The following is a 13,612-nucleotide window of genomic DNA, read 5'->3' as shown; positions in this document are numbered from 1 at the left end:
CCACAACGAGATTTGGAAATGTACCAGATATTAGGGGTCCATGGGCCAGACCAGGTAACTTCCAGAAGGTGCACACAGGGCATGGCATAATGGGAATTACTTGAGCCTGTGTACGGAAGATGCTGACCTTGTATTGAGAAAAAGTGTAAAGTTAAACAGTAACTTCACCTTAATGTTTGTACAGCAGTTTAAAGGGTATGATAAAACAGAAAGCCCTTAACGTTGCTTATAAACTGGAACTTTTACACTTTTTTTCTTTAAAATTTTCATCTATCTCTGCATATGTAGTTCTAATTAACCTCTGAATGGACTTAGCACAACAAATCAAAGCTGCAGATGAGAAAGACCCTACAATTCAGAACCTAATAGTAATGCTAGAGCAACTCCATGAAATTATATAGTATTAATATGTCCAGCTGTAGGAAATAATTTCCATTGTGATCAGAATATAAGGTATTCTTTTTAAGAAGCTATTCTGGTTGGGGCACCTGGGTGGCTCAGTCAGTTAAGCGGCTACCTTGGCTCGGGTCGTGATCCCAGGGTCCTGAGATGGAGCCTGGCAATAGGTACCCTGCTCAGCAGGGATTCTGCTTCTCCCACTCCCTCTGACAAACCCCGCTCTTGTGCTCTCCCTCTGTCTCTCTCAAATAAATACATAAGATCTTTAAAAAAAAAAAAAACTATTCTGGTTAATAAACATCATATCTAGGGTGTGTATGATTTTCTAAACTACAATTTATCGAGTCTAAAGTAAAATAACACAGTTTTGGTGGTTCAAGAAAACAGAATTTAAGAGTTTCTTTGGACCACTGTTAAAATTAACCCATTAACACGCTTCTAGAACGATTTGGAAGTGTTAAATAAGAGGAATTCCCGTTTGATAAGATCTGAATATTAGCTTTTTAATTTTATCCTCATTCCTAACTGAAGCTGAAATCCTAATCATAGAGCTTTCTATTGGCTTTGTGCATTCAACACTGGTTTACTGCACTGAATATGATAGCATGACATCAAATAATCGCACCAGTCCAATTTTCGGTCTAGCTGGCATGTGTTTGCAGTACATATACTGGTGGTAAACCTTGGGGGCCGAGTGAAACTGGTCTCCCTGCCTCCAGGTCAAGTCCATTTTTCACACAGTCCACGTGAATCTAGTTTTCACTCACATACTTAAGACCGACCCTTCGGTGGCTCTGAAAGATTGTTCGCATGAGGTACAAGCCCCTTGCTTGCATCTTCAAATTCATTCTCCTAACAACTCTTTTTCTCTATTGCTGGGGATGTTTGACTAGGAAAGGGGGGGCGCTGACAGCGCGCCAGAGGGCGTGGTCTGGGGGGGTTGCGGCTCCGCGGGTCTGCTCTCAGCTCTGCTCCACCAACCCCCTTCGTGTCTCCAGAGGCAGGGGCTGTGCAATGTGCCTCCTTCCTGGGAACCCGAGTGCGGGGCCTGGTGGGGCGCGGACACGGGCGGTGTGCTGTCCTCTTCTCCCCGACCTCTGGGCTCCCCGCGCCGTCTGGTGCTATGTCCGTGAGGTCTCGCTTCGAGCCCCGAACGCTGATCTGCGCTTTGAGCTGGCGTTTTCTTTTCAGAGGTTTCAGAAATAAATGGCAGAGATGCAAATGAACGGTCAACTCAACTCTTGAAATATACTTCCGTATTTCCCGTGGAAACTGCCCAATTGTTTTCCAGAGTGCTTGCAAGATTTCGCATTTTCAACAGCTATGTATGCGGATTCCAGAGAGTCCACGGCATCACCAGCCCTGGATATTGTCAGTCTTTTTAATTCTAGCCAGTGTAGTGGGAATGACGTGGTTTCTCGTGATTTTAATTTGCATTTCTCTAATTACTAGAGATGCTGAGAATATTTTTGCCTGTTTATCGGCCAGTTGCCTCTTTGGTAAAATGTTCAAGTCTTTTTTTTTTTTCCCTAAGATTTTATTTATTTATTTGAGAGAGGGAGGGGAAGAGAGAGCGCAAGTGCGGGGAGGGGCAGAGAGAGAGGGAGAACCACACTCCCCCACGAGCAGGGAGCCCCATGCAGTGCTCCATCCCAGGACCCAGAGATCATGACCCCAGCCGAAGCTGGATGCTTAGCCGACAGAGCCACCCAGGCGCCCAAGTGTTCGAATTTTATCCCACTTTTAAATTAGAATGCTTGTCTTACTGAGTTGTGAAAGTTCTTTGTATGTTCTCCGTAACAGTCCTTTCTCAGGTATGTGTTGTGCAAATATCTTCACCCATCTGTGACTTTACAAATCAAAAACAAAATAGCTTTACTGAAGTATGACTGACCAACAACAAATTGAACGTATTTAAAATGTACAAGATGGGGCCCCTGGCTGGCTCAGTGGGTAGAGCGTGTGACTCTTGGTCTGCGGTCCTGAGTTCAAGCCCCATGTTGGGTGTAGAGCTTACATGAAAAATAAATACATAAATATATAAATAAAATGTACAACGTGGTAAGTTTTGACATATGTATACACCTTTGAAACCATCTCCACAATCAAAAATAATGTATTCATCCTGTCCTCAAATTTCCTCATGCTCCATATTAATTCCTCCCTCTTGCTCTCATCCTGTTTTCCAGGCAACCATTAAACTGCATTTTGTTGCTATAATTCAATTTCATTTTCTAGAATTTTATGTAAATGGGATCATTCAGTGTATATTCTTTTTTGTCTACTTTCATTCAGCATACCATTTTTCTGAGATTCATCCAGTTTGTTGTGTCTATCAATAATTTAGTAGGTTTTGTTGCTAAGTAGTATTCAATTGTATGGATATGTTGTCTATATTCTGGTTGGAGAAGAGTTGGACTGTTTGCAGTTTTTGACTATTACAAATAAAGATACTAGAACATTTGTGCACAAATCTTTTTTAGGGACATTTGCTTTCATTTTCCTTGGTTAATACTTGGGTAAATATCCAGTGGAATGGCTGAGTCATATAGGTAAGTGTATCTTTTTAAAAAACTGCCAAACTTAGTCATAAAAAAATGAGATCTTGCTATTTGCAACAACATGGATACCCTAGAGGGTATTATGCTAAGTAAAATAAGTCAGACAGAGAAAGACAAATATCATATGATTTCACTCATATGTGGAATCTAAAAAAAAAAAAACAAATCAAACGAACAACAACAACAAAAACCAGAAACAGACTCAAAATACAGAGATCAAATTGGTGGTTGCCAGAGGGGAGGTAGGTGGGTGAGTGGAAGAAATAGATGAAGGGGATTAAAAGATACACATTTCCAGTTATAAATAAGTCAAGAGGATGAAAAGTATAGCATAGGGAATATAGTCAATAGTATAGTAATAACTTTATGGTGACAGATGGTGTTAAACTTATTGTGGTGAGCATTTCCTAATGTATATGAATGCCTAATCACTAAGTTCACCTGAAATTATTGTAATATTTTATGTCACCTATACTTCAATTAAAAATAATAAACAAATTGGGCGCCTGGGTGGCTCAGTCGGTTAAGCGTTTGCCTTTGGCTCAGGTCATGATCCCAGGGTCCTTGGATCGAGGCCCCCATCTGGCTCCCTGCTCAGGGGAAAAAGCCTGCTTCTCCTTCTCCATCTGTTCCTCCCCCGCTCATGCTCTCTCTCTCTCAAACAAACAAATAAAATATTTTAAAAATAATAAATAAATAAATACTGCCAAACTGTTTTTCCAAAGTTGTACCATTTGTCTTCCCACCAGGAGAGTATGAAATTTGAATTGTACCATATTCTTGCCAACACTTAATATGGTGATTCTTTTCAAATTTTAGTCATTCTAGTAGGTGTGTAGTGGTATTTCATCGTGACTATAATTTGCATTTCCCTAATGACTAATAGAGCATCTTTTCATGTAGTTATCAGCCATTTGTGTATCTTTTGTGAAGTGCTGTTCAAATCTTTCATCATTTTTATTGGGGTTTTTTTGTTGTTATTTATTGAGTTTCAAGATTTCTTTATATATTCTGGATATATATTCTTTATCAGATATGTGATATGCAGTATATATAATTCCCTAGTTCCTGGGTTGTCTTTTCATTCTCTTAACAATATTTTTCAAATGGTAATTCTTAATTTTAAGTCCAACTTATCAGTTACTTCTATGGATCATACTTATGGTGTCATATCTAAGAAATCTTTAACCAATACAAGGTCACACAGATTTTTTTTCTCCTATTCTTTTTCTGGAAATTTTATGGTTTTATGTTTTATATTTAGATCCAGAGTGTTTTAAACTAATTGTATACTGTGAAAGTATGGATCAAAGTTTATGTTTTTGCATTGGGAAATCCAGTTTTTCCAGCACCAATTATAAAGACCATCGTTCGTTTCTTGAATTGTCTTTCTACCTTGGACAAAAATCTATTGATCACATATGTAGGCTTGTATTCCTGGACTCTTTTCTGTTCCAGTGATCTGTTTGTCAATCTTAACACCAATATGACGTTATTTGATCACTGAAGTTTTATAAGTCTTGAAGTCAAGTACTGCAAGTCCTCCAATTTTCTTGTTCCTTTAAAAATTGCTTTAACTGTTCTAGATCCTTCACTTCCATATAGACTTCAGTTTGTCAAGTCAAAAAAAAAAAAAAAAAGCCTGCTAAAATTTTGTTGGGGGTGATGTATAATTCAATTTGGGAAGAAGTTGTAACTCGATATTGAGTCTTTGGATTCATATGTTATCTCTCTCCATTTATTTGGATCTTTTACATTTTTCTCAGAAGTGTTTTATAGCTTTCTGTATCCAGGTCTTGCATATATTTTGTTAAGTTTATCCCTAAATATCTCATATTCATGCTACTATAAATGTTACCTTTTATTTTTTAAATGTTATCTTTCACATTGCAATTTCTAATTGTTATAACTAAAAATACAATTGATATTTGTATCCTGTGACCTTTTTACACTCACTTATTAGTTCCAGTAGCTTTTTTTTTTTTTAAGATTTTATTTATTTATTTGACAGAGATAGAGACAGCCAGCGAGAGAGGGAACACAAGCAGGGGGAGTGGGAGAAGAAGAAGCAGGCTCATAGCAGAGGAGCCTGATGTGGGGCTCGATCCCATAACGCCGGGATCACGCCCTGAGCCGAAGGCAGACGCTTAACCGCTGTGCCACCCAGGTGCCCCTCCAGTGGCTTTAAAAAAAAAACAAACTATTTTATTTATTTATTTGAGAGAGAGAGCATGAACAGGGGAGAGGAGCAAAGGGAGAGGGAGAAGTGGACCCCTCCCCCCAGCAGAGAGCCTGACGCAGGGCTCAATCCTAGGATGCTGAGATCATGACCTGAGCTAAAGGGAGATGCTCAACTGGCTGAGCCGCTCCGACGCCCCTGTTCTAGTAGCTTTTTTTAAAAAAACTATAGCATTTCTGCTTCATCATGTCATGTGCACATAAAGACCATTTTCTTTCTTTCTATCCAATGTGCACCCTCGTTATTTCTTTTTCTTGTTTTACTGGACTGCGAGAGCTTCCACTGCCCTATTGCAGAAGGGTTAGAACAGTCATCCTGCTTTCTTCCCAAAGGTTTACAATGCATGTTTTCACTGGATTAAATATGATGGTAGCTATAGGCTTCTTAAAGTTTTTATCATGAATGTTTAATTTTGTCAAATACTTTTTTCTGCATCTCATTGAGATAATCACATTTTTCCTTTAAATTTATTAATATGACGAATTACACCAGTTGATTTTCAATTGTTAAATTAAGCTTTTAATCCTGGGACTAATTCTATTCAATCAGGATATAACCTTTTAATAAATTGCTGTATTTGATTTGCTAATTTTTTAAAAGGATTTTCCTGTCTTCATGAGGAATATTAGTCTATAGTTTTCTTGTAATGTTTTACAAGTTTCGTGTAATGGTATACTGGTACCAATAATTGGTATAATGCTGTTCTCATAAAATGAGTTAGGCAACATTCTTTCCTCCACTGTTTTCTTGAAAAGTATATTATTTCCTCCTTAAATATTTGTTAGAATTCACAGGACAAGCCATCTGGGCCTGAAATTTTCTTTGTAGGAAGGATTTTTTTTTTTCTTTTAAGATTATATTTATTTATTTGACAGAGAGAGAGCACACTTGCAGTGGGGAGAGGGAGAAGCGGCTCCCTGCTCAGCCAGGAGCCTGAGCCTGGGCTCAGTCCCACGACCTTGGGATCATGATCTGAGCTGAAGGCAGACACTTAACCAACTGAGCCACCTGGGCACCCCTGTGGGAAAGATTTTAACTACAGTTTCTTTCAGACATATAAGGCTATTCAAGTTACTTATTTAAAAATATTTTATATATATTGGTATATATATATATGGCAGCTTTTTGAGTTATAATTCACATACCATACATTTACCCACAGTGGCTGAATAATATTCCATTGTATGGGTTATGGAACATTTTGTTTATTCATTCATCAGTTAATGGCCATTTGGGTTGCTTCCACTCTTCGGCTACTATGAATAATACTACTATAAACATTCATGTACAAGTTTTTGTGTGGACGTATGTTTTCATTTCTCTTAAGTATATAGTAGGAATGGAATTGCTGAGTCACATGGTAACTGTTTAACCTTTCGCAGAACTGCTAGACTCTATTTCTTCTTGAGTGACCTGAGTGATTTGTGTCTTTCAAAAATTTTGTCCATTTCATCTAAGTTGTTGAATTTATTTAATACAGTTGTTTGCAAAATCCCTTTATTATCCTTTTATTGCCAGTGAGTTCTCTAGTGATGTGACCTCTCTTTAATTAATGATGTTGGTAATTTTTTTCTTCCCTGTGTATGTCTGCGGGGGGGTGGGGTGGGTGTTGATCAATATGGCTAGAAGAAAGCTTTACAAATTTTATTTTTTCAAAGAAGTGGCTTTTGGTTTTATTGTTTAAAGATTTTATTTTTTAATTTTTAAAAACTAAACTTTATGCCCAATGTCGGGCTCGAACTTATGACCCAGAGATCAAGGGTCATATGTTCTACTGACTGAGCTCTCCAGGTGCCCCTTATTTTTTTTATATTGGTTTTTTTTTTTCAATTTTATGGGTTTCTGCGTTTCATTATGTCCTTCCTTCAGCTCATGTTAGGTTTAACTGGCTCTTTTTTTTTTTTTTTTAAGATTTTATTTATTTGACAGAGAGAGGGACAGCCAGCGAGAGAGGGAACACAAGCAGGGGGAGTGGGAAAGGAAGAAGCAGGCTCCCAGCGGAGGAGCCCGATGTGGGCCTCGAACCCAGAGCCCTGGGATCATGCCCTGAGCCGAAGGCAGACGCTTAACGACTGAGCCACCCAGGTGCCCCATGGCTCTTCTTTTTCTAGTTTCTTAAGGTGGAAGCTTATTTTCTTGAGTCAAGATCTTTAATATTTTAACACATTAATAAGTTAATATTCATTAATACTTAATAGTTAATACATTTAATACTATAAGTGATCCTTTAGGCACTTCTTTAGTTTAATTCCACAGTTTTGATAAATTGTTTTCATTTTCCATTTCAAAATTTTTCTAATTTCACTTGTAATTTTTTCTTAAGAGTTATTCAGAAGCATATTGTTTAATTTCTAAATATGTGGGGGATTTTCCAGACAGATTCGCTATTGATAATTTAGTTATTGATTTGGTCTGGTGTGGATAAAGAACATGGTTTGCAAGGTATTAACTATCTTAAAGGGATTGTGACTTACTTTATGGCCCAAGATATGGTCCATTTGGGAGAATAATCTTTATGCAGTTGGGAAGAATGTATATTTTGATGTTGATGGGTGAAATATTCTATACATTTAATTAGGTCATTGATTAAAAATGTTATTCACTACTTCTAAACTTTACTTTTTTTCTATCTACCTGTCTTACCATTTACCAGGAGTTTGGAATCTCTAATTGTATTTGTCTATCTCACCTGTCAGTTTTTGCTTCATGTATTTTGAAATTGTTATTAGGTTCATATACATTTAAGATCATATTCTCCTGAGGGGCGCCTGGGTGGCGCAGTCGTTAAGCGTCCACCTTTGGCTCAGGTTGTGATCCCAGCATTCTGGGATGGAGCCCCCCATCAGGCTCCTCCGCTGGGAGCCTGCTTCTTCCTGTCCCACTCCCCCTGCTTGTGTTCCCTCTCTCGCTGGCTATCTCTGTCAAATAAATAAATAAAATCTTTTTAAAAAAATTATATTCTGATGAATTGGTTCTTTTATCATAAATATCCTTCTTTATCCCTGGAAATGAATTTTGTTCCAGAATCTACCTTGGTATATCCATTTAGCCACTCCAGCTTTCCTTTGAATGGTGTTTACATGGTATATCTTTTCCACCCTTTTCTCTTTAAAGTTAACCTACCGGGGTGGCTGGGTGGCTCAGTGGGTTGAGCGTCTGACTCTTGATTTCAGGTCAGGTGAGGATCTCAGGGTCGTGAGACCAAGTCCAGGAATAGGGCTTTGCAGTGGGCATGCAGCCAGCTTAAGATTCTCTCTCTGCCTCTGCCCCCTTTCCCCCACGCATTGCACGTACAGGCACACACTCTCTCAAAAGAAAAAAGCCTTAAAAAAAAAATAAAGTGAACTTATTGGTTCATTTATATTTAAAGATCTATTTATCTATTTGAGAGAAAGAGAGGATGCGAGAGAGCATGGTGGGGGGAGGGGCAGAGGAAGAGATAGAGAGAATCTCAAGCAGATTCAACTGCCTGGAGTTGAGCATGGAGCCCGAGGTAGGGCTCGATCGAGCTCAGGACCCTGAGATCACTACCTGAGCTAAAACCAAGAGTCAGACACTTAACTGACTCTGCCACCCCTTATAAAGTGGGTTTTCTATAGGGAGCTTTTGTTTTGTTTTTTTAATATGCAGTATGAAGAATCTTTGCCTTTTAATTGACATTTAAACTATACACGTTCAATGTCATGATTGATGTGCTTGGATTTAAAGTTTCATTTGGCTTATTTTCTATCTGTCTCATCTGTTCTTTGTTGTGTGCAATTTTATATCTTGCCTTTTTCCACTTTAATCATATTATTTTTCAAAGCTAGGTAATATTGACATACTATATTTTAACCTTCTCTTATTATTCAGCATTTTTTTTGTTTTTTAAAGATTTTATTTATTGGAGAGAGAGTGAGAGAATGAGCAGAGACAGCAACAGAGGGAGAGGGAGAAGCAGACTCCCTGCTGAGCAGGGAGCCTGATGTGGGGATCTCAGGACTCCAGGATCATGACCTGAGCCAAAGGCAAACGCTTAACCCACTGAGCCACCCAGGCGCCCCTTATTCAGAATTTTGGCTGCTTCCAGTTATTCATCGTGAACATTACACAGGTGGCTTCCCCTAACTTGGTAATTATTTCGGTAAGATTTATTTCCCCAAAGTGTAGTGAGTGGTTATGGCTTGCGCTTTGTAGTCACAAAATATGTACACTAATCCCAGCTCAGACCCTTAACTAGTTGTGACCTTGAGAAAGTTACTTTCTCTAAGCCTGTTTCTGAAACTAGTGAAAGTTCTACCTCCAGAGATTGCTGTGTGGATTAAGAGAACTTGTACGGAGCATTGTTCAGTGCCTGATATATGGTAAACTTTGAATAAATGTTATTGCAACAAATGAATCCCCTGCAAGGAAGTAGGGTTAGGCCTGGCAGGACACACATATTTTCAAATTCTTGACATTAGGCTAAAATAAAGCCACAGTTTTGTTTTTTTTTTATGAATTGCCTATTTATTAGAATCCCCTTTCCCATTATTTATATCTCCTTTGTGAGTTTCCTCTGTAAAGTAAGATGTTCATGTTTTTGTTAAATATGAGCTCTTTAAATAAAGTTGTCTTAACTATTTTCCAGTCTGTTTTTTTTTTTTTTACTACATACATTCGTAATTGTTAAATCTAACCATATTTTTAAAACTTTGTGATTTCTGTTATTTCCTCAGAGGATACACCTCCCAGAATATTGTTGGGACTTCACTGTTCTGCAGACATTTTTAGAGGCACTTTTATACTCTTTACATCCATGAACGTGGTATTTCTCTTCCATTAATTCTCTCAGGAAGTTCCAAAGGAACTTCATGTCTTGTATAAACTCATGGTTTTTACTCATTTACTCCTCTTTTGTGAGTTTTCATTTTCTAGCTGGTGAGTGCTGACAGAATGCTCTTGATAATTGTGTCTAGCTTTTATTTATTTTTAAATTTATTTTAGAGCAGGGGGGAGGGGCAGAGGGAGAAGGTGAGAAAGAATCCGGAGCAGATTCCCCATTGAGTGTGGAGTCCAACACAGGGCTTGACTTCACAATCCTGAGATACAGCCTAAGTTGCGATCAAGAGTCAGAGGCTTAACCAACTGTGCCACCTAGGTGCCCCTTGTGTCTAACTTTTATTAAACTTAGTTGTTCTGTATTAAAATGTTGCTAAGAGATCTTAGGTTTTTCAATTCCAAAGCTTTATAGCATTTACAGTGATTATCTTTTTTTTTTAACCTGTGTAAATAGAACAATAGTAACAATAGTCATTTTGTAGTGAGAACCAAAGTCAAATTGTCTTAAATGGTTTCCCCCCAATTCTATAAAATGTATTATACTTCCCACCCCAACAAACTACCTCATGGCATCTGAAATGTTTGTTCCCTACCAGACTGTTAAAGATGATGAGGGTAGGGGGCCATGCCCATCATTTTCATTTCTCTATTGTTAGTGCCTGACCTATTGTGGGTACACCCCCTGACCAAATCTCATGTAAGGCAGTGTAACTTAGTCCTATAAGGACCACTGTATTTTTTTAAATTTTTTTTAAAGATTTTATTTATTTATTCGACAGAGATAGAGACAGCCAGCGAGAGAGGGAACACAAGCAGAGGGAGTGGGAGAGGAAGAAGCAGGCTCATAGCGGAGGAGCCTGATGTGGGGCTCGATCGCACAACGCCAGGATCACACCCTGAGCCGAAGGCAGGTGCTTAACCGCTGTGCCACCCAAGCGCCCCGACCACTGTATTTTTTTAAACTTTAAAGACTGACAATAATCCAGGAACCATGCCCTAAATTTGCCCCAGGTTTATTATTAGCTGAATTTTGGATTTAGAGTGAAGACCCTAGACAATTCTTTGTAGGCGGAAAGTTTTGGCAAGAAAAAGGGGAAGCCAGTAAGTATGGGATAGTTGTGGTAGCTACAACTGCAGGAGTTAACAGTGTTTTAACCACAACCAAATAAATAAAAAGTCCCCAATAGGTGGTCATTCCTAATATCCATCATCAGGGGAAGAAGTCTGTTAGAGAGCAAAACCCAAAATGATGGAGACCTAGGGATGCGGAAGTTTACACTTTGGATTCTGGTGCAAAAGGTCAAATTGTGTAGAAGGTCATTCCTAATTTGGCTGACAGTACGATCTCCAGCTAAGATGCCAGTTTTGAGCTAGTCTGCTGTTTCTAAATTGTAGCTTCCTCAAGGAAGTAGCGACTGGGATAGGCTGAGTCCAGAGGTACAAGCAGAACCTCTACGAAGTAAATTCAATGGTTTCTGTTGCATATTCCTATCTTTCACACTCCCTCTCATACTTTGAGTCTCAGCCCTTCTATGGGAATTAGGTTTTTTGTTTTTACTCAAACCAATGTTATGAGAAAGCAAGTCAGTGTAGAAAATATTCGTCTCCACCGAGTTCCTTCCAAAGTTAAGGTAAAGTCAACATCCTTGGAGGCTCTGCTCATTATTTTAGTAGAGGCAAGCCTTTACTTAGATATGAATTCTAAATAATTAGAAGCTTACTTCCTTTTAAAGAGGCCCTCTTATCTACCTAGCTTACTCACATATTCCCAGAGTTTACAATAGTAGGTGCTCAATATTAATTTGTAGGAACAATTTTTAACATTTATATCAGCAAAAGGCAGATAATTTTCTCACACAGGAAGATGGTAAGCACAAAGACAGTTGTGAAACTGGTTTAAGGGTGCTAGACACAGCCTTCACCCTACCGGATTTTTATTGTTATATATACAAATTATTTCAAGTTGTGTATTCAAATTTCACCTGCATGGCATACCTAACAGTTTTAGTATACTTAAGTGTAGGAGACTGCTAGTGACAAATGATTCAAAAGATTGTTCAAATCTTTACAGAGAACTATGTGGTGAATTAGTTTCAGTAAATCAGGAGTATCAAAGTTCACAAACTGCAAAATATTCCCTCCTGATAGGGTAGCTTCCCAAATGGTGGATTTAAGATTTCTTTAAAAATTAACAATAAAACAGGTCATTAATACTTTGAGATTTAAATTCTATGCTGAGGGTGCCAGGCTGGCTCACTTGGTAGGGCATGCAACTCTTGGATCTTGGGGGTTGTAAATTCAAGCCCCATGTTGGGTGTAGGGATTAAAAAAGAAAAAAGTAAATTCTATGTTAAGTAGTGACTGCTTCGTAATAACTTTATGCTCCCAACTGTTCCTGGAGTAAACTTTGAGTCTCAATAAACTTTTTTTTTTTAACCTAAAAAATCAAGTGTTTTAGAAAATTGGAAAGGTTGAGAATTTCTGTCCCAGGAACTGATTCTTTCTGACTTCACATCCCTCAATTTTCTATCAAGATAACTATACCTACATTTAAAATTTTGACTCAAGCCCGTTGTATCATAAACTAGGACTAAATTTCTATGGGATAGCCTTATAGGGGAAATCCAATTCAGGACCCTCTGCTATGATTTATTCCCTGAAATTCTTATAGGCTCACCACTCCTTACTACTGCTGTACCCAACTCAGGAATGTTCAAATCACCCAGCTAGAAAAGCACAATCTGGGAGACAGATTACTGTACACCCCCACCTAGCCAAACTCAACCATTAGAACAGAACTTTCAGGCCCACTTTCTTTTTCTTTTATACTCTGAATGGTAAATTAGTGTTTTGTAACCCTCATTTATGAAACTAAACCCTTCAGAGAGTAAGATAACAGAAGCTTTCTAACTACCTTTCCTTGGTTGTCAACAAAACCCAATATTTTCTCTAAGCATAATGTAGGAGTTGATCCCCATCTCCTGCTAATTATGCCCTTGTGTATTCCCTTCCCATACTGCAGCAGGATGGTACAGTGGTTGGTCTATGTGACCAACAGAATATGGCAGGAATAAACGGTATATTGCTGGAGATACGTCATACAAGAATATGGCTTCTACTGACTTTCTTGAATCACTTGCTCTTGGGGAAGCCAGATACCACTTGTCACCCAGGTAGCCTTGGAGAGACATCCATATAGTGAAAAACTGAGTCCCTCCAGTGGAGTGAGTCATTTTAGAAGTTGCTTCTCCAGCATTAGTCAAGCCTTCAATGATGTGGCCCTGGCTGTGTTTCACTGCAAGCTGATGATACCTCAAGCCAGAAGCACCCAGCTAAGATGCTCCCGGATTCCTGACTCATAAACTGTGGGTGACCATACATGTTTGTGGTTAAGCTGCTAAATTTAGGGATGATGTACTACACAATGATAACTCAGATACACTGGGCAAAGATCACCTGTTGTTTCCTGAATGAGCGAAATTCTAATTACAACACTTCTAAGATACTGAATGAATTTTGTTAATAACAAAATTTTAAATTCATGTTTCTTTGGTATTCAGAAAAATATTTAAGCCATTCCCAACTCAACCACTAAAATCCTCCCTCACTGCTA

This window comes from Ursus americanus, chromosome 4, assembly GCF_024610735.1.
Source record: "Ursus americanus isolate L20-20 chromosome 4, mUrsAme1.1.p, whole genome shotgun sequence".
In the NCBI taxonomy this organism is placed as follows: domain Eukaryota; kingdom Metazoa; phylum Chordata; class Mammalia; order Carnivora; family Ursidae; genus Ursus; species Ursus americanus.
This window is presented reverse-complemented; position numbering follows the sequence as displayed.